Raw genomic sequence first — 24,780 nt, forward strand, 5'->3', positions numbered from 1 at the left:
TGGCACTCTCCATGGGCCAGGAGTCATCTCAGCTGTATGGATACAGACTTTCTTTCATTTATTCCCAGGTTTGCATTTAGAGGTCGAGTGCCTGTGTGTGTGTGCGTGTGTGTGTGTGTGTGTGTGTGTGTGTGTATGTGTGTGTGAAGAGTGTGAGGTGTTTAGACACGCTGGTAGTGTAAAGGTTAATTCTTAACTGAGTGGGCGGAGACGCGCAACAGAGGCGCGCGCGCGCGCTCGGATACGCGAATGGAGCGGAGCGTGAAGCGCGCACACGGCTCTAGCACACAGCGCGAGGGCTTATGGACGTTTCTGAAGTGTAAGGGTGAGTCTGCTTACCTCTGCCGTTACACTCAAAGACACGTGCAATGAAAGTGTTGACAGGGAATCAGGACACGTGAGTGCGATCCTCGGCCTCAGACTGAACCCGAGGTGACGTGACGTGACGTGACGTGACGTGACGTGAAGTCAAGTTCAGGACCAGTGTTCTTAGACAGTCTTCTATCATTTCCTGTGTTTGCACGTGTTACTTTCTTTAGTTTTTCTGTGTGCTACAGATGAATATAACACTAATAATACTGACATCAAAAGTATTTGTAACTAACATGTGCTGCTCAGTTAAATGTGTATTCAGCATGTATTTTTCCCCCAACAGTTTTCTAAATAGGTGCCAGTGGGAATTCATCAGAATAGTGATGTAGCAGGTGTATCAGTCCTTACGTCTGTCCACCTCTGTCCCATCCTCATCTGTCCTCTCTGCTCTGATGAAGAACACATCACCTTCTCTTTTATACGTCACTCTGGATAAGGCTGTCTGCCAGAGCTCATAACTGTAAATGTTAAACCTTCCACAGCTTTAAATCCTTCCCACCGTCATCATTATCATGCTCGTCATCTAATTGATCTTGTCATCTCTCGTTAACCAAGGTCTAGGAGTTAATACCAGAACTAGCAATTACAACCCCCCATTATTTATACCATGATTAAATGATGCATGCTTATCAGTAATATATTTCGTAGCTAAATGATTGGGAGATGACCGGTAGCTTTAAAGATGAGAAAAGATGTGCTTGCCAATTGTCACTGTTCCTATTATTATCAACAACAGCAACAAGTTTGTTCAGATTCCCATCACATTGTGCTGTCTTCTGTTTACAGGTGGTCCAGTTCTGTTGTATATTACTTTGTTGTCAGGTATCTGAACTTTCTAAGGTGATGTGAAACTTTGACTGAATCGACACGTCTGCTGTAATCTTCCTCAGTTTGATCCTCGATGACTGACCCCCTACACTTCCATTCTTATTACTTAGTGTTCAACTTTTCTATCTTTAATAGATATGCTTGGATATATAGACAGATTAGGCAATTTGATGGATGGGTAGATACTGTAGATAGAAAGATAATAGTGGAAAATTATGTAATGACACTGTTGATATAACAAAGTTGATTTTAAATATAATTAAAAAATATCTGGAAGCATTCCCATTCACACTTCAACCCCCTATGGACCAAATCTACAACCATGCAATAACATTTGTTAGGAAGGAATAAAGAAAATGCAGCACCAACCACAAATCGGCACCTGAGTGGACCTTTGCGCCCACTCCTCTGTTTCCTTTCATGGTTCAATATACCTCAGTGCATTTTAAGAGTCTTCACTAGGCACAGAATGCCCCAAAACAACAACAAAATTGTTGACATACCACATTTGTGATAAATATGTGGACCCCCGCCATCTTCCTGTTTTCCATAGCAGTAGTAAAGGTTTCTAATGGAAGCTGTAAGCCATGGTTTTGCCGTCAGATAGGGGTTTGTGTGGGAGGTGTTGAGACTGAAGAGGAGGAGAGATGCTGGGTGTCCTCTCTCTCTCTCTCTCTCTCTCTCTCAGCTTGAGACATACCAGCTGTACCTTGCACACTGAGAAAGTGTGATTCAGACTTTGTCTCATGTCAAATAGCACGTCTCATATCTCATACCTATCTGTGCAAAGTGTAACCATTTATTTTATTCAACAACACAATCATCAACACAGGGTTGCATACTCTCTTATAATTAAGACTGCATCTATTTTTGGTCGATAGTTTAGTGTCACTCTAGCGGAAATGTATCCAAGAATACATAAAAGTAGAGAAACAAAACTGCTTGCCAGAAGCAATAATAGTGTAGTTTGCATTAATGGGTTATGGCTCGTTGAGGTATAATAGCTAACGCATTTGTCAGACTGCCATGTGTCTGGTTAGTTTTTGAATTGCTTAATGAGTTGTCATGATCCCCCAATCACCCCCATACACTACTTTTCAAATTTGTATATACAGGAAGGCTTCACTCTCAAGTCACTTAAACTGTTTCAACAAGTTTTGGTATGTCATAAAGCTGTGTCTCGGTTAAGAAGAGTATTGCTCTCGAGTCTCACACATGATAGTGTTTCTCAGAATGTTACAGCAAATTCGAAATCATTTATTATGCATCAGCATGTTTATCTTATCTTTTAATTTATATTATTTCAGTGGCAATGTGTGGGAATGCATAATTATAGATTTTTTTGTAAGATGTCTAACTCTTCCAGAACTTTCACAGGGCTGAAAGCAATTTGTTGTTAGAGAGAGTGGAGAGGCAGAGACAGCGTCCAAGTCAAATCTCTTCAGTTTCCTTTTGCAAATGAGGCAAATAACCATCAGCTGTGAGAGGGGGCTGTGTTACAGTCGGAGATTCTGCAAATTATTGTAAGTGTGTTAGGCAAACCGGCACTACTGAGTCAACACTAACAGCTTTGGCTGAGATTCCAGAGACTTTTCACTGTGCACATTTGAAACGGCATCTTTTTGATCGGAAATCTATAAACGCGAGTCAGTTATGTTGGCAGGAAACTGATTTTGAGTGCAGAGTTCAAACAACTTGCATCCAGCTTGCTTTGCGAGTATTGGCTCTTGCAGTTTGGTAATTGAACAATTTATGCGTTTTAGTTTCTGTGGAATGTTCTGTATACAATCTGAGCAGTTATTTCAGATCATTAGTAGTGGGATTCACAGCATTATGCCAGCTAATCACATACTTTATTCAAAAGCATTCAGTACCAAATAAAATGTCGGAGAGCTACAGTTTAGGTATGGTAAAGTTTTCAGGCCCAAACGGTTAGATAGTTTTGATATTGGACAGATACAAAGAAGTCTAATCTTATTTTACTGACAAATCATTTTTAGAAATCAGAGAAATGGTTTTATAAAGCATGCAGCATGCACAAAGGATATCATAGATTGATTAGCTGTGACATCTGACACATCCAGCATCAGGGGGTTTTTGACAAATGCTGAATAGTCTGTTGTTTTGTGAGTGGGACTAGGCTCTAGGTTCCCGTATGGAATAACGTGTTCATATTCCATGGGAGAAAGAGCTCTTATTTGTTAATGCAATACAACTATTTTTCTCTTTTTTTTTCTAAACACAAAGTTTAACTGGCCTGGGAAAGGCTGCCTTTGATTTTTCTTTTTTCATATCTTTGTTATGGTCATGCCAGATGTGGGATTCGAGTCATGCTTCAGTTACAGCCAAAAACATTTGATAATTTTTTTACGAAGAGGCCGTTTCAGGGGAAGAAACATATTTTTATGTATTTCTCATTTTTCTTATCAACATATGCGTCCTGTGTCCTTAATAACGTCTCTATTTATTAACTTTCAGCAAATGCCTTATTATTCCACCAAAGTCTTTTAGGTCAAATATTTGGGATTTTTGTATACATGGGTGCGACTGAAGCTTACATGGGAAATGGAGTGAAAAGGAACAGCAGCATCTCTCACACACTGTCTCAGAACGCCATGTTCCAGACAGACACACCAGGTCGTGCCCTGTGCGGAAGTGTAAAGTCCCGGGCTAAACCACTTAATGCTCCCTCCCCTCCTCAGCCCTCCCTGAGTCTAGCCTCATTCCGGCTGCCTCTCATAGATCTTAATGCATGAGAGATCACTGTCAGACAGGGACTGTGGTGTGAATTAAGTTGTTAGGAGGGTAATTGCAAGGCCCTCAGAAGACTGGTAGCATTCCTGTTCAGACTGTAAAGGTTGCACTCTTGAGGAGGGGAACGCTAAAGACGAATAACAAACAAGTAGTTGAGAGAAGAAATGACCTGAGATTCTGCCAGTCAAATTTTTCAATTTTTGACTGTAAACAATAAACATTAAGATAAGTGGAATCCGATTTCACTGATGAATAAAGATAAGAGAACAGATAGATTGGATAGCTATGTGGTCTTTTATACACTATTCAAGGTTCAAAAGGATGTTTCATTTCCTAATCCAAAAACCTCAAGGCATATCGCACCTAGGTCAAACCTGTCTTATGTCTCCCGTCATACCTGAGGACTATTTTCTCTTTCTCAGATTTCCTCCTAACCCATAAATTCCTCCTGAATTGACATGGTTGCACAGTTCCTATGTGTATGCTTTTGTATAGCCATGTTTGCAAAGTGGTAGGCATTATGCTCTTCATTTGTCGGTGTTATATTTCCAACATTATTAGTGAAGATCAGCATTTACTTGATGAACAGCATGTGACAGTGCAGAAATACCTGCACACGAATATGTGTTCTTATGTATGAAGGTTTTTATTCATGCAGGCTAGCACATGATGTGTGTTTTCAGCGATACCTTCACTGCAAGCACTTGAACCACAAAGCTAATTACAGCACTCCAGACCTACAAAAGTCTGCTTTTATATCTCACTAACCAAAATAACCCTTTCCCTGCCAGCATGAAAGTAGAAACCCAAAGCAACATGACTAGCTGTAGCAGAACCATAGCATTACTCGGCATGTTGTGCTGAGAGTAAAAACGTCTACACACTATGTGATGCCTCAGGGTTCAGTTGAAGCTGAACCCATGAGGACCAGGAATCAATTCTCTGGACCAAATCCCAGAATAGTGTACACACTTCACCAATCGTACAAAACTATGGGTGGGTCAGTTGTATGCAAAAAAGTATTTACAATGACCGTAGTGATCCATGACACCTAAATCATACAGTATGTCAGTGTATCACAATGAAAAGTCCCTTTATTGATAAACTCATCTAAGATATATTGTGTATATAGTTTTTTTTTTGTTTTTTTTTATGTCTATGGCTTTTGTCACATGACCTAAAACCATTCAGATGTGCTATAGAAGTATAAAAGAAGTTCTTTCTGGATGAGTCTCTCCTGATCGAGTGTCTGTGATCACATTATCCTCTAATGCCACCTTGTAGGCTGGTTACTAAACTCGGTAGTGCCTGAGAGACACAGTGCAGCTCAGTTTATCTCCATACAAACAACGCTGCCTGTCCAGGCATGTCATTCTTTTGTTCCCTCCATAATGGAGTCCAGAAAGTGTGGCAAAGAGTGATGGAGAAAAATGAGAACCAGATGGTCTATCACATATTGTTCACTGAAATAAATCACATATATTTGAAATTCACAGCATGATTACATTTTTTTCGGTTTAGAGTTAGACCAGGCTGTTAGCCAAATCAGCTGGCTCAGGCAGTATGCTTGATTTAAAATAAAACAGAAGGTCAGACCTGAGCTGGAATTCTGATGTAGGAAGAGGAAAGAGAGTTTGCCTGGTTTTGAGGTTTGGATGCTCCACCCAGCAATCAGCACTAAGCACTAAACAAAAAGTATCTGTTTATTTTTTTTTTTCCTCCAGCTACTGGTTATCTGTTTTATAAAATGATTTACATCTGATATTCAGGGTGAGATGAGAAGATGAGAGAAGCCATTTTAGGTCATCTGCTGTGCTTCTTTTGTGTATCTGTCAGCTGCAGGTTAGGGTTATATACGGTCAAGTAGTCTTATAAGTGTCTTACAACCTGGTAAAGTGTGAGGGTGTGAAACTGTTTATGGCAATGGAAATCATTATGGAAATGGCCCACAGCAAAGTGTTCGTATGTGAACGAATGAACAGAGAACTAGAGAACGAGAGAAAAGGGTGTTTGCTGAGTTTCACATCTGGTGTTGTTCTTTAGAAGGTTGAATGAGGTGATTAGTGGGGTAGACTGAAGAGCAAACTGTTATTCTCATACACCAATACAGAAACTTACATTTCCCTTAAAACTCAAGTCATATTCTTTTATGTTTTTGTAGCTGTCCTGTTTTTACTTAATTTTCCAATCCTAATTGAAACATGCTTTCATGCTGTTTTCACCTACTCTTTCTCACAGGTTTTGTTCATTTCATCATTTCACTTCCAGTTTGGCTTAAATGCATGATATCAAATCATATTAGACATGTATTAACAACCTCCAGATTGCAGCACAATCATTGATTAGTCTGCTGTTGGGCTACTCTGACTTCCCTCAACTTTACAGCTCTATCAGAGACAGTTCAACACAATTTTGTGTGTTCTGCATTCCTCCCAAAAATCTCCTAATCACTTAACAAAATTGCACTTAATATCCCTGCAGACGAAATTATTCCTGAACTTTGTAGTAAAGTTCGTTTCATTTCGATTAATGCCGGATAAATAATACAGGTGGATGTCACTTGTTTGCGGGAGATTGATTTCTCATGAGACGTTGTTTATATGTATCATTACACTTAATCATGTAGCTAGAAAAGAATGCAAATCCTTCTTCAGATTGCAGACCGAACATGTGTTTTTCTTCAGCCCAGTATTAGTCCTGCTTTATCAGATCCAAATGGTGGTTTAATTATTAAGTCCATTAACATGGAACTCTGAAATTTGAAATTCTCTTTGAAAAGCATGACATTAAATATAAGGATATATCAACAACAGCTATGGGGTGTGTGGGATCATGGAGCAGGAGCATGTGGTTCTATCTTGGCCTGCGTGTTTGTCTTATGCTTTGTAAATGATCTATTCATTTTTCCACATGGATGGGTCTTTTTAAGAAAGGAAAAATGTTTCCATAGATTACTTCCCTTTGCAGGGAGGACAGACAGCTCAAATATTTATTCTTCATCTGTGTTACACCAAAAACGTGACGTAAGTCTGCTTCTTTACAGGTTTACAAATGTTCATGGCTTGACCCATTGCTCCTCTCCTATGGGAAGATCTTACATGTATGCAAGTGATTACATAATAATGATGTATTTTTTGCTTGTTTTCAAACATTATTTGAGCTGGGTAGTAGATAATAAATATAATAAATGGTATGATTTTGGATTATTTACTTTCTGAAGACTTGGTATAGAATGACAGAAGCTGGCATTCGCGAGACGATCACTCAATGCGTGAGATATGTGAAAATGTTGAGAGTTGGTGATGATGTATTTAGTGAATCTAAATATGAAAAAAGTCAATGAGATTGGAGTATCTGTCTAAATTTGGAAAGGATAATATGGAAAACTGCTACATAATGTTGCTCTGTGCTTGGCACCATGACCACAATTGTGTTTATGCAATACAGATGCTTTAGCTAGAAGCACACTGTTTGAAGCCCAGAGATATATACACACACTCAGGCTGTGGGAAGAGATCGATTTAGCAACCGACGATATAAACATGTGCAGATGGTTATGGTAAAGGAATTTCAATAGTGGTTATGAAGCTGTGCACTTGACTAACAGATGACTGGAGACTATCAAGCTGTTCTGTAAGCATCTGTGAGACAGTCTATGTACAAAAATGAACCCTTAGTCTTCAGATCAGTGTGGTTGTAATAACACAGTGCAGACAAAATCATGGTAAAAATGTGAGATTTAGGTCAAATCTTTAAAACCAGCTTTGTCAGCACTTTAGCCATCAGTTTCTCATGCTGAAATGAGTCACTGCCAAACAACACATCTAAAATAAAGTCTGCAATGAACATGCCATCATGCTAGACCCAAACCACCAAATCCCCCTTCAGAGCAGATGACCAAAACAAAGGCTGGTCTACATTAGACTTGAGATACAGGCCAGAAGACACATTGTGCATGCTCACATTGTCTTGCCAGAAAATAAAGCAGTCACAGGCACACAATGGCAATAACAGTAAACAGAAAAAAATGGTTCACTTTGTTGAATCTTTTGGTTCGTTTGGTTTTATGTTGATTTATTACGAAAATACCAAACATAGAGTGTTACCCTATAGTCTAAACAGGCTGCATATTACATTCTACATTATCACTGGTGTTGGTGCTGGAAGCACCACCAAATCCTAACTAGCTCACTAGAAGACATTTAAATCCAGATTACAATACCTACATACTTGCTCTATGTATTGTATTGTTGGTCCTTTCATTAACTAGTTGTTTTATGACTGTTGTTGTTTTTTATGACTTTCTTTCTTTATGGCTTTTGATGGGATTTGTGGTTTAATATTTTTGTCTGTAAATCTGTATTGTTTCCTAAAGGTGTATGCAAAGGTTTGGGCACAACATATTTTGTTGAGACAATGTAAATAAAACCTCTGCAGCAAACATTTTTTTTATTGTAAATATTAATATACAGTTGCTTGATTAGCTTCAAACATAGAAAAACACAAACAGTCTGACACAAACAATCTTCTGATACTCAACAACCATGGACTTATGTAAGCAGCTGATGAAACTTGAAACTAGCATGATGGCATGATGTCTCTGTATATCAAAATGCTTCCAGATTACAATTTCCAATGTCTGCAATATCATTAAAAAACTGCACTGAAGGGGAAATGTGGAAATCAAGGCAATATTTGGAAGACCAAAACCTTTTCTTTCAGAATGAACAAAATGAAAAAAAGGATATTTGGTCATAATCACTAAAGGTCCATTTGGAGAAAAAGCATGCATGTGTGGATCTGTTATGCTCTGGGGTTTTGTACCAGCCAGTGCCACAGGAAACATTTCACAGACAGACGGAGGAATGGATTTAAAAGTCACGATGACCTACTTTAGGAAAGGAAAGCTAAAGCTTCTGGAATTGACCTAAGTCTCCTTGGGGGTGGTGGTTAAAAATCACAAGTTCGCATTCATATAGAATAAATCCTTTCGAACCTGGATCAGTTACGCAGTTCACACAGGTTGGCAAAGGTTACATTTACAAGCTGTTCTTTTAAGACAGATTTTTTAAAGCTGCTTTTTGACATTTTCCCATTTTCCATTCCATAAATATAAATAAAATTGAATGATTTTTTAGTCATGCAGGCCAACATGCATTTTTCATGATGCTCTCAGTGCAAGCATTCGCACCACAGAGGTAAAGCAAATACAGTGTTTGGAAAAAGATGTTTGATGTATATATCAATACTGGGATGCTACCAAGAACAGATAGTTTACACAACAGGGGTTTCAGTTGAAGTCAGCCTCAGTTCACTGTCTTTATAAAGACCAGGCTTCTCTGGACTGCTAGCAGAAACAACATATACACATCAAACTTACCTAGCTCTCTGCAAACATGCCACTGAGTCTGGGGGGAAAAAACACAACAGCCTTACTCTCTGTAAACACTTAGTGAACTGTCTTTGCTTCAAGCATTTGGATTTTCAAATTATATCATCGCTTCTTTTCTTTCTATGTTTCTGTGCCACCTGTTTGTCATCGTCTAATTTTTCCCAAATGCACACACAGACATATACATACACACAGAGCCCTTGTAGTGCCAGACCCCTGAACCTGACTTGTCTGGGCTTTTTGTACTAATGAACTTTGTGGTTTGTGTGTGTACATATTGCTTTTATGAATGACTGAACTACTGTATGGTAATTACTCACAATTCCTACCATATGTTGCCATATGTTATATGTTACTGTGGAAGTCTAGCCCTGGTAAAAGAACAGCTTGTCTGCTCCGAATGAAGCTAGCTGTATTGAAAAAGCATGCTCACTTCCCTAGATCAGATCTTTCTCTTCTCCTCACCATCTGCCTCTTCCTCTAGATTTGAATTCAGTTAGTAGCGTTAAAAAAAGTTTGTGCCATGCAGTTTATTTTTTGCACTTTTTATAATTTGAAGATAATTAGATATACATTACAGGTCTAGAGCAAGGTGCCACATGTGTATTTCATTTGTGAAGCAGACCATGGCTTTTGTTTAGACATTGTGTCTTTGTGTACAAGGGCCATGAAGATTATTAACAGTTTAGTTTTCTAGGAACTCCCTGTGAATGAGTCAAACCATGAAACCGTCTCATGTTACCATCATGATAAATCTTTAGTATATCTTTTCATTCTCCTGTCAGTCTTTTTATCTGTTGTTTTCTCTTTTACTTAAATTTCGCTTTTAATCTTTTTCTTGTACACCCGTCTGTGATCTGTGTAATAAAATGATGCATCCACAGAGTATTGTATTATAGATAGCTTTCCAGCTGGATTTTTTCCAGGTAAATGAAGCAACACTTTTAGAGCTTTCAGTGGATCTGAAATGGATGATATCTTTGTCTCATTACACACTAGAAAATTCTCCTAGAGTTCTGTTTGTTGTTGTAGACAAACTCTTTTTTGCTAAGTGTGTTGTCAAATATTGTATTTTTCTCTGTAGATGCTCTCGGTTGATGACTGATGATTAATTTATTGTATTGATTTATATTTAACTCTAATTTGTAATTAAATTTAACCTTTCTCTTCAACTCTCTTGATCAAGGTTTAAATTATTTACATACAATATTAATATTTAAATACAGAAGAATATAAATGAGATAAGATAGAGATAGAAGATATCTTATTTATATTCTTCTGTATTTTTCTGGTTTTAAAACACTTTCATGATCTCTTTTATCTGTTTGTTTGTTTCTTTTGTTGTTATCAAATGGAGTGACTCTGTGCCTGCAAAAACAATAAATAAAGCAAGTGGTGACTGGTGAGTGCATCCTCTTGTAAGATTATGTAGTTCTTGAGTGTTTCAGACCTCTTAGCAGGAAGCTGGAGGCCCAGCATCTGCAGATTTGGATTCTCAGTGGAGAATTGAAGAGAAAGAAATACTTGTTAGAGGTTGGTGACAGAACATCAGCAGAACAGACCGTAGAGCAGAGCATCTGTTTTTTTTTTGTTCTCCAAAGCTTTTCCCAGCATGCAGTTGTTTTGTGTTTTGGGCTCTTCATTTAGCTGCCAGCTGAGGCTGAATTTGTGGCTCTCTATCTATGGAAGCTTAGTCTGTATTTTCAGGCTGTATGTATCTGTAGTGGTGCTAATGAAATGAGAGAATCCATTTTGAATCCATTTTATTATAGATAAGCTTTTTTCATCAGCTAAGCACACGCACGTTAACTCAACCTTCTTTTCAACACAAAAGAGATGGTTTGGAAGGGGAAATATCATGCAAGATACTGTCTGACCAAACCAGCCCAAAAGACTCATATTTAATGTACAGTGATGCCAACAGTCTGTGTATGGACAAGGACATCCAGTATGTGGTATACAACATTGCATGGTCATTTGGACGACAAAGGACCTGTCGGTCATGAATTTGGGTGGAGAAGGGTGGAGTTGAAGAACAGTCTTCGCAGACTTAAAGGTGAGGAAGGTTTTAAAGTTTGATACTTTATCTAGCTTTGGAAATGCTTACAGAACCCTCAGGCTTTGACCATGAGCTTACATCCTCCTGCCATATATTAAATCCTGTGACTACAGCGTCATAATTGCAGTAGTTGATTAATGTTTTAAAACGTTTGTTTAACTGGAGGGGGGCACGGTTGCTTAGTGGTTAGCACATTCGCCTCACATCTCCAGGGTTGGAGGTTCGATTCCCGCCTCCGCCTTGTGTGTGTGGAGTTTGCATGTTCTCCCCGTGCCTCGGAGGTTTCCTCCGGGTACTCCGGTTTCCTCCCCCGGTCCAAAGACATGCATGGTAGGTTGATTGGCATCTCTGGGAAAATTGTCCGTAGTGTGTGAGTGCGTGAGTGAATGAGAGAGTGTGTGCCCTGCGATGGGTTGGCACTCCGTCCAGGGTGTATCCTGCCTTTATGCCCAATGATGCCTGAGATAGGCACAGGCTCCCCGTGACCCGAGGTAGTTCGGATAAGCGGTAGAAAATGAGTGAGTGAGTGTTTAACTGGAGAATTTGCTGAATACATTTTTGAAAGGCTTCTCCAACTTCACTGAGTTTCTGGCACTGGTGGACAAAGAGCTATGAGCGCTATTTCTGGGGAACACAGTGAGCACAACAGGTGTATGTGTTTTTTTTTATGCTTATTTGGCATATTATCTGCCATGTCACCAGAAACTTGAAGATTATCAGGCAGATGTTCATGAACTGGTTACCTGTGTGAAATCTATGTGAAATCTAGACTTAATTGCGCTCCAGTCCAATGTTGTACAATTAAACCACATCCTGAGGCAGTTGGGTCCAGTGCTGCCTCAGGTACATGTGCATATTTTCAATAGTTTGGTTGTGGTAGCTGGCCATGGTGCTGATATTACTCCATGCCATTCTGACACAATGTTTCTACCCTGCACTTTTTGGTCAATTATGAAAACTATATTACATTCAGTATAAGTGTCAATATCCTGCACTTGTTTTCAGTTAGTTCACTGAGGATTGTTTCCTTGATAAATTCTTTTTTTAATTTAAACTTTTATTTGTTTTTGCTAATAAGTTTCTGTTGCACCAGATCTGTAATGTTTAATCCACAATATTCTGAAATGGATTAGTGGAGATTAGAACTTGCCTTGAGCTATTTTTCATTGAGCAGATATCACCAATGCTTTGATGTGTTATCAGATGGTCCATTTGTACATATACATGTATGGTTGAAAGGGTGGTGCTTTCCTTTTCTGTGTTTTTTAAACAATGTTTTTAGTTGCTTTGAAGCATTCATTGGGCATTTCCTGAAGGTTTCACTAAAGCCCTATTGAGCCAATGCCAGCTTAGGGCGTGCAGACCAGCTGTGCAGAAGTCTCCCTCCTTCACCACTGGAGCAAATTAACGAGGCACTCAACCCGTTGATGAGTTGAGGTGATTGATGTGTGTTTGCTTGGCAGGGACTGCGGCTGTCTGCAGAAGAGGAGGGGAAACACGAACATCACTGATCCATCTTGCAGGTATGTGTACAGACTTCATGTATAAAGGAAAATGCAGATGACAGCTTGTATTGGGTTTAAATCGCTGCACAGTGATGTAAAGGTAATCGGATCACAGAAATACAGTTACCAAATTCTTTTTATTATATGCAAAGATGTGTTTTGCCATTGTTCCAATGTCATTGTAGAACAATCCAGTACATTAGTAGGCACTATACAGATGACAGTAACTTCAGTAACCATTCTATCTTGTCAGTTTATATAAGGGCTTCAGGATACTGGAAGTATATATTTCCTTTTTCTGCAATATATACTATGATATGAAAAATCCCACAGGGTTTTTTTTTTATCAGATGACTTTAAATAGCTGTATATGGAAAGAATTAATCGCTTGAGAATGAAAAAAAGTTTCACTTTTTGACTCTCTTGGATAGTTTAATACACTGGTAGAATCATCATGATTCATATAATACTCTTCTATCAAAGATCTAAGATATCATGATATTAATAATGCTTGTATCTTACCTTATAATAAGGGGGAATTTGTGAATGAAGAAGAGAAGTGAATTCAGTAGATTGCAAGAGGCTCTATCTCTGTACTCAAGTTTGAAAAAGAGCACTGCACTGAAGACGTTTAATAGCACATCAGTGACAAGGTATGTAATTTAACATAGTCTGTTATTAAACAGACTAGATGTCTCTCATCTAGCCCCCAGGCCACCAACGCTTCTATTATGATCCTACAGCAAAAATGGCATTTAAAACAGTGACGTTTCAGTTTGAAGACATAAATAATAAAGTGGACATTCAGACTTTTCTAGATCTCCGCTGTAGCAGCAAAATATCACACATATGAAAGCTTGCAAATTGTAGCTTGCATTTCTGGCACACAGCTGAGATGACAAGTATTACATAGCGCTTATGTTTTTAAAACACTCTTTCTTAAACTTTCGTAATTGGCACCAGGTGAGAAGTTACTGCATTGTCGATTTTTCGGGAGCATTCAGAATATTATTGTTTGTACAGGATGCTATTCTGATACAGAATTTTGTGTGTCATTTTAAACGATCGAACAAATTAGACGTGTTGCCTTGTATTGTGGCACAAATTGCAAGGCACTCATTGTTTGTAGTCAACATAATCATTTATGTACCCAAAATAATTCTATGCAACTGACTTTGTGTTTCTGTTTGAAAGTAATCACTTTACTGGTCATAGCCACAGTGAATTCATTACATTGGCTACATGGCAAGGTTACACCCTGGATCGGAAGCCAGTCTATTACAGGGTTCCATACACACACACGAACACTCATTCAGACACTCATTTACACATAGGGGCAATTTAGAGTAACTGATCCATCACATTTTTGGATTGTGGGAGAAAAAATAACAAAATTTTTAAAGCGCAGAACATCAAAACACGGGAAAATTATTGTTTTAAAGGGACAGTAAGTGAGCAATAATAAAAAAGTTGCACACACTTCACCTCCTCCATTTGTCTCAAACAGAAGAAAGTATGGGAGCACTTCTGTCACCAAACAAAACTCAGGATATTTATCTAAGTCAGAACACCACTGCAATTAGCACACTGAATAAGCATCATATAAGCATTGCAGTCTCAACAAACTTCAAAAAGCTGGATATAATTACCTGGACACTTAAACAGGTAAAAAAATATTTCTGTTTATAGATTTGTTTTTATCAGTTTGAACATCAGAACTGACAAAAAACACATGTTGGCCTAGCAATAAGCAGCAATATTCTTAAAGCTGTTAGATCTTGTCTAATTGTACTGTTTGTTGACCAATTGAATTGGTGGCCTTTTTACTGAATAATTATTCTACAGTTTGGGACACTATTTGAAGGAAAGCATATAGTGTCACCATTTCTTACTATTTCTGTGACATTAGCCTATATGTACGTATTTCTGTTATACCCAAACCATTATACCCATTCAATGTAGTTCCCTGTTTATGGCACATGTTTCGTAGCAGCGACTTGCCAGCTCTGTCACTGGCTCATCTCATCAGCAGCTGCTCTATGGTTTACTTGTGTTTGTATACACCTTTGACTGGGCTGCTACGCTCTCTGCTTTCTTTCCTGAGGATAGAGTTGGAGTTGGCTAACAGAGGATGAATGCTGGTCTCAGGCCCAGCATGAAGAGAGTGCAAGTGATTCTATCCATGTGTCATGACTTCATTGTGATGATAGGCCACCAACAGAGATATCTATCAGAGTTTCAGCTGAGGAGAGCAATGATAAATGCATGACAAAAAGGACAGAATATCCAGTGGGAAAGAAGAGACATCTGGGCAGACTTTTGCAGAGTAATTTCTCTCCTGGTAGGAGAACATATCATGAAGTGATACATGCATAGCCATTGACTGGTGGAATTTATTTGTCACAAGTCCTCCTGCTTTGCGTGAGAAGCATTCTCTTTTTCTGGACTACAGCACACCCACCCAATTTAGCTCATATTTATTCCCTAAGCTCATTGCAGCTAGTCTAGGGCCAATAACTAAGCCTTTATCCAAGTTGGATCAGTCTGTCTAGTGGAAATCACCAGCAAGTGATGTATCATACTGTTGTTTGAAACACAGACAATACTTAAATACACAACTAACACTCTATTTGAAAATACAGGATTAAGGCTATTGAAAAGAAAGGCATTTTAACCATATAGAGTTAACATGTTCTTGATTAAAAACTGCACTGCCTGCTGCAGCTAAGAGCTGAGGTAACTCTGTTCACCACACAATAACAGAGGAGCCAGAGCTATTCAAGTTGAACTCTATTCTCAAGCATATTGTGAACAGCCTCTACTGCGGTAAATGTTCCTTCATGCGTCCTCCTAAATGCATCATTACCTAAAACATACAGGGATTAATGAGGCATGTTACTGTATCCAGGAGCAAGAAACATTCCCACAGCATGCACACACATGCACACACACACACACACACACACACACACACACACATACACATATATATATATATATATATATATATATATATATATATATATATATATATATATATATATATATATATATATATATACACAGTATATACATGAACACGTACAGAAACATGTACACCCTCCTCATGCACACCCTTCTTTGGTATATTAATTGACAACATTTGTTGTTATTACCGTGTTGCTCCTTGTGAATACATTTGTCTGAAGTTATTAAGGTACAAAGGCTGAACAAAGCCTTGTGTGACAAAAGCTGAAACTGGAGGAATTAGAAAATATCTGAAGTGCAAGCAAGCATCCCCAACAAGGAGACTGCCTGTCACCATCTTGACCCTGGTGAACATTGTGAACTTTATCAATGGCTTTGAGTGGCAGCTGAACTGAGCATGAACCCAAACCTGCCTGTGTCCTTTCTCTTCGGCTGCCACATGTTTTCCTGAGATGCTCAGTTTTTGAGTCACTTTCAGCTCCACCTGCTTATCTTGGGTGGAGCAGTGCATTCCTGTAGCTTGGACAGGTCTGCTTTCTGTCTAGAAGAGCCATGTGGCAACATGCCAGCGTTAGGTATTAGGCACACATGCCCTTACAAACAGATATCCAGGTATGTGCATTTCACTGTATTCAGTTCTTCCCAGCATAGTTTTGTTTGACTAAGAATATTTCAGACCACTGAAGTGTGTCAAACCCTATGTTGTTATTATTTAAAGCAGTGGCTATCAAAGGTTTTATAGACTTGTTTATGCTTGTGTTTTAGTTCATTCATGAATGCACTTGAACATCTGAAAGCCGTTTCAATGAGTATGTTTACTTGTTTGCCTTTAAACTCTCTTTTTTTAGATTTGTGCTTTTTAATTTTAATAGCATGAAGTTCTCAGAGCTGTTGACTTTTTTGCCTTGAAATGTGTGTTTATTGTGCAGATGGGTGTCTTAAAGTAGCTTCGTGACTGTTTTATTTGTATCTTTGAGTGTTGGGCTTTTGGGGATACCAAATGTTCCCATAATAATAGGAACAGGTGAAAGATTTGAAGCTTGCTGGTCTCAAGGTAAAAAAGTGTTTTTATGTTTATCTTAAAATTAAAACGAAATTTAATTTTACTTTACTTCTGGATACTAAGGATAAGGCTATGCATAGGTGCAGCATTATTACATATGTTAATACAGAAGTTAATGGAAATACCTCAGAAGGATAGCTCTCTGTGTGTGTGCGTACTGTATGCGTGTGTGTGCGTGCGTGTGTGTGCATGTGTGTGTGTAGACCACCCAGAGTTCATAACAATAACATTTGCACTTCCTCTCTGTGATCCCAGACAGGTCAGATCCCATCAATCCACATCAGAGAAGTAGTATATACTGTTTAAAATGACCTAGTCAGGTCTAACCAACGAGGAATTGTTCATTCTTCCCTTATCTAAACACTTTAATCCCACAGTAATCCCAAAGTATACCTATTGTCCATTTTCATATAAATTCCAAAGTTAGTATTTAGCCTCACTTTCAGTTAGGGTCCAGCTGAATATCAGTTTGTACCCAAAATACTGATAGTATTGCTCTTAAAACATATTTTACACAATATGCATACAATATGCATAACTGTTTTACTTGAGCCATATTAATATAACAACTTAACAGTATCTGCAGGTATATTAGTTATCAAAACATTGGTTGGCAGTGGCTTTGTATGAAACCACTGTCCCATGAAAATGGTTAAAGTGTGATCACAGAAAAAAATGGAAAGTAAGGACTGTACAGAAAATTTCCCTGCTGCTCATAGATGATGAACTTTACGTATAGTGTACCTTGAAAAGGCTATGTTAAATCTGTTAACACCTTTGTTAGGCTGGTGTTTATGAGTGATTTATGACACTAAATGGTGGTTGTGTGCACTTATGTGGTTATCTAGAGCTTTGTTTTACACTGTTAGTGCTTCTGGTGGGTAATTTAGCCCCTTTTCAGTCTAGACTGCACAAATTAGGGTTGTGTGGACGTGTTGACTGACAACCTCTGTAGCATGGGGTTTTCTGCACTGACTAAATTTGTGCTGTTGCTGCTTGACGGAAGAAGAGACAAATCCTGGCAAAACTCTAATATCTCTTTTTGATCAGGATTTATTCTGGAAATGAATAGTGTTAGCGTGAATAAACTTTGGTTTCTATCAGACCAAGCCGTGTTTACATTGTCAAAGCCATTTAAAGACAAACAGTCTAAAGCCATTGAAGTAACGGCTTTTTGTGATCTGTAATTAAGGTGTTGTAATGGTTGTATGATAAAGAGAAATGTTTGTTACACATGATTGGTGATAAGAGATTGCAATGCGTTTTTGACATAATAGTGCTTTTAGTTATGAACGGATGCAGTTCAGAGCAAACTAATGTCCTGCATTCGTTCTGCCCCATGAAAGTACAATGGAATAATGATGAATCATCATGGGACAGTGGAGAGTTCAACAAAAAGCTCACCATTCTGTTTTGATTTGCTCCAAAATGTATCTGCATTAGTTGATACATATCTGTTACCATACCATATTATATTACATTAGAAAGAGAGATTAATGTTGGTTATAGACAATGATAATGAAAATTTATTTCAGCCAGGTAAATGTTTGTGACCCATCGTGCACCATTGTGCATCATAGAAAAATCCAATCAAAGGAAGAATGCATTCTTACAGCAGTCATATGTCTGGTTTGCTCTGGAGACATACACAAAATTTCTCTTTCAGCATTTTGGACATGAACTCTCCAATGCATAAACAATTTGTCACTTGCACAAATGTTCTATCATATCCTTATGGTTGGATACAATCTGGATGTTCCTCTGTTGCACTTCATCCATCTCCACTGATTTCGGGTAAATCCTCCTCAAGAAAACACCTCCTCTTCGGTTAAATGTGGCTGGCAGAGGTATAGGATATGGACAAGTTTGACAGGTGTTTTTTTTCCTCCAGTTTTTCCTGTGAGCTTTAATGCAAATCATTTGGGCTTGGCTATATTTTCATCAGGCAACAAATTGGTCTGTGCCTGGTTATGGTTAGCCCAGTTACTCTGAAAAAGTTTACCCCATTCAAAAAAAATGTAATTATCTAAAGATATAAAAGAAATAATAATAATAGTAACAAAATATTTCAAAAGGCAAACTACAAACCATAGGAACATACTGGGGAGGTGTAAATGCTATGAATATCTTTTCTTTTGAACTACAGTGGAAGTGTATTAGGGAAAATGATGGTGCATGTTAGGCAGAAATAGCATGTTCTGGTGCAGTACTGGTTATAGTTGGGAATATAAACTACATGTAATCCAGAAAGTGAGCACATAACCAAAGTTGCTGATGCCAATCATTGTGTTTTAGACTCAGACAGCATCCTCAATAAAAAGAGAAACTTGTCTTTTTTCGGGTTTATACATTTTGCTAATTGTGATTTGTGAAGTTATTAACTTATATTGATGTTTATTACAACTTGCAAAACAATGCTTTTGCACTGAATGCTGTGTTGCTCACTGAACATGTCTTGAACTCATGGCTGAACACAATCTCACTTTGTTGAGCGTTATTAGGTGTTTCAATAGGTAGTGACACAATTCACAATTAATAACTGTCACTCCCGGTTGTTCCTGGTGAGCAGCCATCCAACTGAAACATGTTCCCACTTAACTCAAACTCTAATAGATGCTTGTCTAGCTTTGTTGGGCACAAACAGAGCATAAACTCATGAGAACGTTTGAAATAACCTATTCTGACACTGGACATTTTTAAGAAATGTTCCAGAAGATGTCTCGCAGAGTGAAAGAAGAAAAACATGTCAGTGATTTTTTGATGCCCAGCTATCAGCAAAGTACCTCAGTAACACACACACACACACACACACACACACACACACACACACTCATATATAAACTATATAAAATTGTTTCATCAATTAATGGCATAATAATGTGTGTGCATCAATGTGTTCAGCATCACGTTCCCACCCAGCGAGACTCCTGTTGCCCCAAATCAATTTTAGCTCTCTGATGTGACACTTGGTGAGTTTGAGTCAGAGTAGCTATGTGTGTAGAGGTGTATATATATATACATACACAAGCCTGTCCCCTCGGACAAAAAGTCAAGGCAACTTCAGCCGGCTGAGGAAACTGATAGTGATGTTTTATTTGGAAGAGAAATAACTGTGCCTCCTGAGCATACTCCAAAACTAAACCCTTGGCTGATATGGCTTTTCTGTTATTCCTGTCAGAGAGAATTTTCCACTTTGCACGTTATGAATGTTTTAGCTGAGAGGAGTTCATTGTGTGTTTGTGATCGGACAAATGATCAAATGTATTTACATGTTATCTTCATGTATATAGAAGCATTGCTATACTTATCTGTACCTGACATCTTGAGACAGTTTTGGTTGGTAATATCTTATTCAGCCACTAGGGGGGAGGCCATAAGCATGTTTGAAACATTTTGATGAGTATTTAGCATATTGGATCCATTTTCAAGTGGGAATTTTGTTATTTAATCATCATGGTCTAGCTGATATTGTTCAGTATTTCTCAGGTTTACTCGTTTTAAATTCTACACACCAATTATTCATCTTTTGACCCTGCTATATTAATTAGTCCCCAGATAATGATGTGCAGAACCTTTTTTCTTTTCGCATTCTTGGTGAAATTTTATTATATGATACTTCTTAGACAACTATACATTTGGGACCATTTAGAAGATACAGATAAGATAATTATGGAGAGTTCTTAAATGTCTTATAATTTGATATATTTGCCTACAATGAATACACAGAAATCATTCTGGTGAAAGCTGTTATTATTTATAGTGTATTTGAGGTAACTTTGCTGCAATTCTAGCCACAATTGAATCATTAAATCATAGCTTTATCATTAGGAACTACAGAATATTTCCTACGATGGAAACACATTTTACTGTTTTCTGATTAAACAGTACTCTTTGTAGAGAGACAGCGCAGAGCTCCAGACTACACTACCTATATTGTTATAGGGGACAACATTTACTTCCACCAACACATTCAAGATGTACTACACCCATGAACATATCAATGTCAACATATCAACTTCTGATCTAATTTTAATTTGTTCCTGTAGATGAAAGTATTTATCTATCGATTGCATGTAAACAACAAAAAAATCACTTACACAAAAGAAATCAACAAAAATGAACAGAACTGAGAAAAAGGTTAGGACACCCTATGCCCTAAAAGCTAGTGTTTTCCCCTTTGGCTAAAATAACCTCAATGAGACGTTTCTTGTAGCAATCTACCAGTTTATGACATCAACTTGAGGAACGTTTCCCCAACTCCTCAATGCAGAATTATTTCAGCTGTGTGATATTTGAGGGGTTTCTTTCATGCACGGTCCATTTCAAATCACCCCACAGGATCTCAATAGGATTTAGGGCTTTGACTTGCCCATTCCAGAACTCTCCATTTTTTTACTTTTCAGCCAGTTTTTAATGGATTTACTGGTGTGTTTTTGTCACGTTGTAAGGTCCAGTTCCACTTCTGCTTAAATTTTTTTTAAAAGATGGTCTCACGTGTTCCTCAAGCACCTTCTGATACAATGTAGAATAAATAGTGGATTCTATGATGGTGAGCTGCACAGGTCCTGCTGCAGTAAAGCATTCCCAAACCATAACTCCTTTCACATTTGTTATAAGGTTCTTTTGCTGAAATGCTGTATTTGGTTTACACCTAACGTGACCTCGTATATGATCTCCAAATAATTAAATTTTAGACTCATCTGTCCAAAGCACATTATTCCAGAAGTCTTGGCCTTTGTCTATGTGTTCTTTGGCAAACTTCAGTCTTGTTCTCATGCTTTTCTTAGACAGCAAAGGATTCTTCCTTGCACACCTCTCATGATAATTAAAGTTGTGCATTCTCTTTCTTATTGTAGATTCATGCACTTTGACAGCAACTGTAGCAAGAGCATGCTGTAGGTCCGGTGATGATATTTTAGGGTTTTTGGAAGTTCTTTAAGCAGTATGCTCTTGGGTTGCTTGAATGCTTCAATTTGCTTTAATGTCCTGACCTGACCATGTTGGCAGTTGTTTTAAATGTTCTCCACTTGTAAAGATTTTTTTGGAGAGTGGAATGGCTGATTACAAATTCTTTTGAGATCTTTTTATATCCCTTACCAGACTCATAAGCATCAACAATCTTCTTTCTGAAGGCATCAGAGAGCTCTTTAGACCTCAGCAAATTGACACCTCTAACCTCAAAAAATTCAGAGCAAATCAAACATAATATCTGAGGTTTAAATAAGGCAAGCATTCTTCAAAACGCTCTGTAACAATGTTCTAAAAATTGTGATAGTGCACCTAATAGTGCACCTGATAGTGCAATTGTGCACCTAATGTGATCCACCTGTAGGTAATTTTATCCAATTTAAGTACAAATAAATGTGTGTGTGTGTGTGTGTGTAACAATATTGTTAAAATGAAGCTCAAATGCCCATAGGTTTAATTATTAAAAAAAATCAGGCTTTTATGTTATAATTTCAGTTCATACAGTTTAGACAGATAGATAGATAGATAGATAGATAGATAGATAGATAGATAGATAGATACTTTAATGACCTCGTCACTGAATCAATGAATCGTCTGGCACTCTATCTGCACCACACATTACCTTCACAATGTTGACTTGAATCAGTGGGAAATCTGCATGCCGATCTGTGCCTGGCTGCAAGGGAGGTTGCATAAGAGATTGTCGGCAGAATGGCTGCCCTAATCTCAAGGGAATCCCAAATCTGAAGCTGCCATTGCCAGTGGAGTATTGTTGCCTAAAGTATGCCATTCTGTGGTAGTTGGACCATTTGAGCAATGCTGACAGCAGTTATGGACCCACTGACCATGAGTGAGGTCAGCCACCAGTTTCACCACAATAATGGATGCTGGAGAACTGGTCCGTATGCCTGGTTCAACAGCAGGCCTTGGTTTATTCTGGTTGGCTGAAAAGGCACACTTTCAGGAGTTATAAATGGCAGTACTTGACAATGGCAGCACATACGGTACAGTGAAAGAAAGTTGACTGTCATGAGAGCCTTGTGAGAGGTGGGACTCTCTGAAAGGTGCAGTTGGATGACTAGAAGTAAGGCTAATAGGTTTCCAATTGTGTCATGGGCAGGTACTTCTACAAACTGATAAGACTGCAGGAATCGTGGCCTGGCCATTGCACAACACCACAGAAGAGATGAAACGGTTGATGACTGGCTGATTTCTACTGTAGGTTTGTGCCTGATTATCTGGACATCACAAGCCTGCTTGACTGATCTCAATATAAAGGAAACATCATATCATGACCAGCCACTGGATCTCTGAAACCAAGTGGTTTTATTTTATCAGTCCTTTGTTAAATTTTCCTGACTTTTGTCTTCCCTTTGTCTTGCAGACTGGCAGAAAGAGGGCTGGGGCCATTTGGTCAAAGGTAGTGAAGTACCTGTTGCTGTACATCAAAGGGAAATGAGTGGTAGAGGAGACCAAGTAGAGCACCACTGAACAGGAGTGTTTGGCATTCAAGTAGGCTGTCCTTACGCCTCTGGCCCTACCTCCTGAGATGGCTCTTTCCCCTATGTTTTGTTCATGCCACTTCAGTGGAACCACATAAAAGATGCCGATGATAAGATTACTTAGTATTCGGAAATACAATACATAGCATATTTTGAATTAAATGAATGAGTGAATGAAAATATAATAGTGTATATAAAGGTGTTAAATAAACCCAAGGTGTCCAGATATAAAACAGATTAATTCATTTGAGTCTGTTTGTCTCAAACATTTTCTTCCTACTCATCCTCATCCAGTATACTTCCATCTCTAGCACTAATCTATCTATCTATCTATCTATCTATCTATCTATCTATCTATCTATCTATCTATCTATCTATCTATCTATCTATCTATCTATCTATCTATCTATCTATATAAATATGCATGCTTAAACACCAATGAATTGTTTTACTTTGTAATGAAAGTGAACTCGAGTAAAATGTGTTTAAAATTCATAGATGTCTAAGAAGCCAAAAGAAAAGTGAGCTTTGAGCTTTATTGATAATTGTCTGCAGTGCCAATGTGTAAGCATTCATGAAAAACTGTATGAATGCTGGTCCATTGTAAAATAAATCCAAAACAATAATCTAATTTAATACCTCAAATATTTTTGCTCAAAGGAAACAGAATCTTGGATATAGTTATTCACATTGAGCAGATATTCAGATGTGGAAATTACATTTTTTACATTTTGAGACTAAATTACTTAAGAGCTTGAGTAATGACTTACTAGTGACACAATAATTACCATCACATGAGTGTTTGGTCTCAAGTTTTTTTTTTATCCTCTCCTTCAACAATGAAATTAATATAATTCACAATATTGTGTGTTTGCAATATTATTTTCTTTGTCTTTATTTCCTTCTGCAGTTTGTTTTCTATCTTTGACTCTCCTGTCTATAAACTGTCTGTGCCTGAACTGTTAAATTCTCAGTTTTCATGGTTCAGCTGTGTTGTGGTAACAGGGTGAGTGCAGGTGAAAAACATTTCAGGCAATACTTGGTCCATTTAGTGTTACCTGCTGTTGGCCAGATTTCACACGCTTCGTACCATTCGAGTACAGTAATTACCGTTCGAGTAATTACATTTGAGTATATGTTTGCTTTGTTTTTTATGAGATTGCAATTCATGTGAAATTATTAAAGAAAAATTAAACTTTTGGCCAGAGCTCTTCTGTCTGCCGTAAAGCCGCTTTTATGGCCGATGAGAGAAATGTAGCAGTGTTTGAATTTGGACTGTATTTTATGAGTTCATGTTTGCAGCAGTGAGCCATGTCGGTTTATTATAACATCATGACGTGAATCTGTCTTTAATTTTGGTCAAACTTGCC

At 38.0% G+C, this 24,780-nt stretch overlaps 1 long non-coding RNA gene across 1 annotated transcript; it reads left to right on the top strand.

Moving 5' to 3' along the window:
* The first annotated feature begins 223 nt into the window (after nucleotides 1-223).
* On the top strand, nucleotides 224-23,522 carry LOC132856606 (uncharacterized). The gene is made up of 4 exons (XR_009649439.1): nucleotides 224-325; nucleotides 12,869-12,928; nucleotides 23,029-23,130; nucleotides 23,293-23,522. It is a non-coding gene; the product is annotated as an uncharacterized LOC132856606 (long non-coding RNA).
* Nucleotides 23,523-24,780: the final 1,258 nt, after the last annotated feature.

Source organism: Tachysurus vachellii, chromosome 14 (assembly GCF_030014155.1).
Source record: "Tachysurus vachellii isolate PV-2020 chromosome 14, HZAU_Pvac_v1, whole genome shotgun sequence".
Lineage (NCBI taxonomy): Eukaryota > Metazoa > Chordata > Actinopteri > Siluriformes > Bagridae > Tachysurus > Tachysurus vachellii.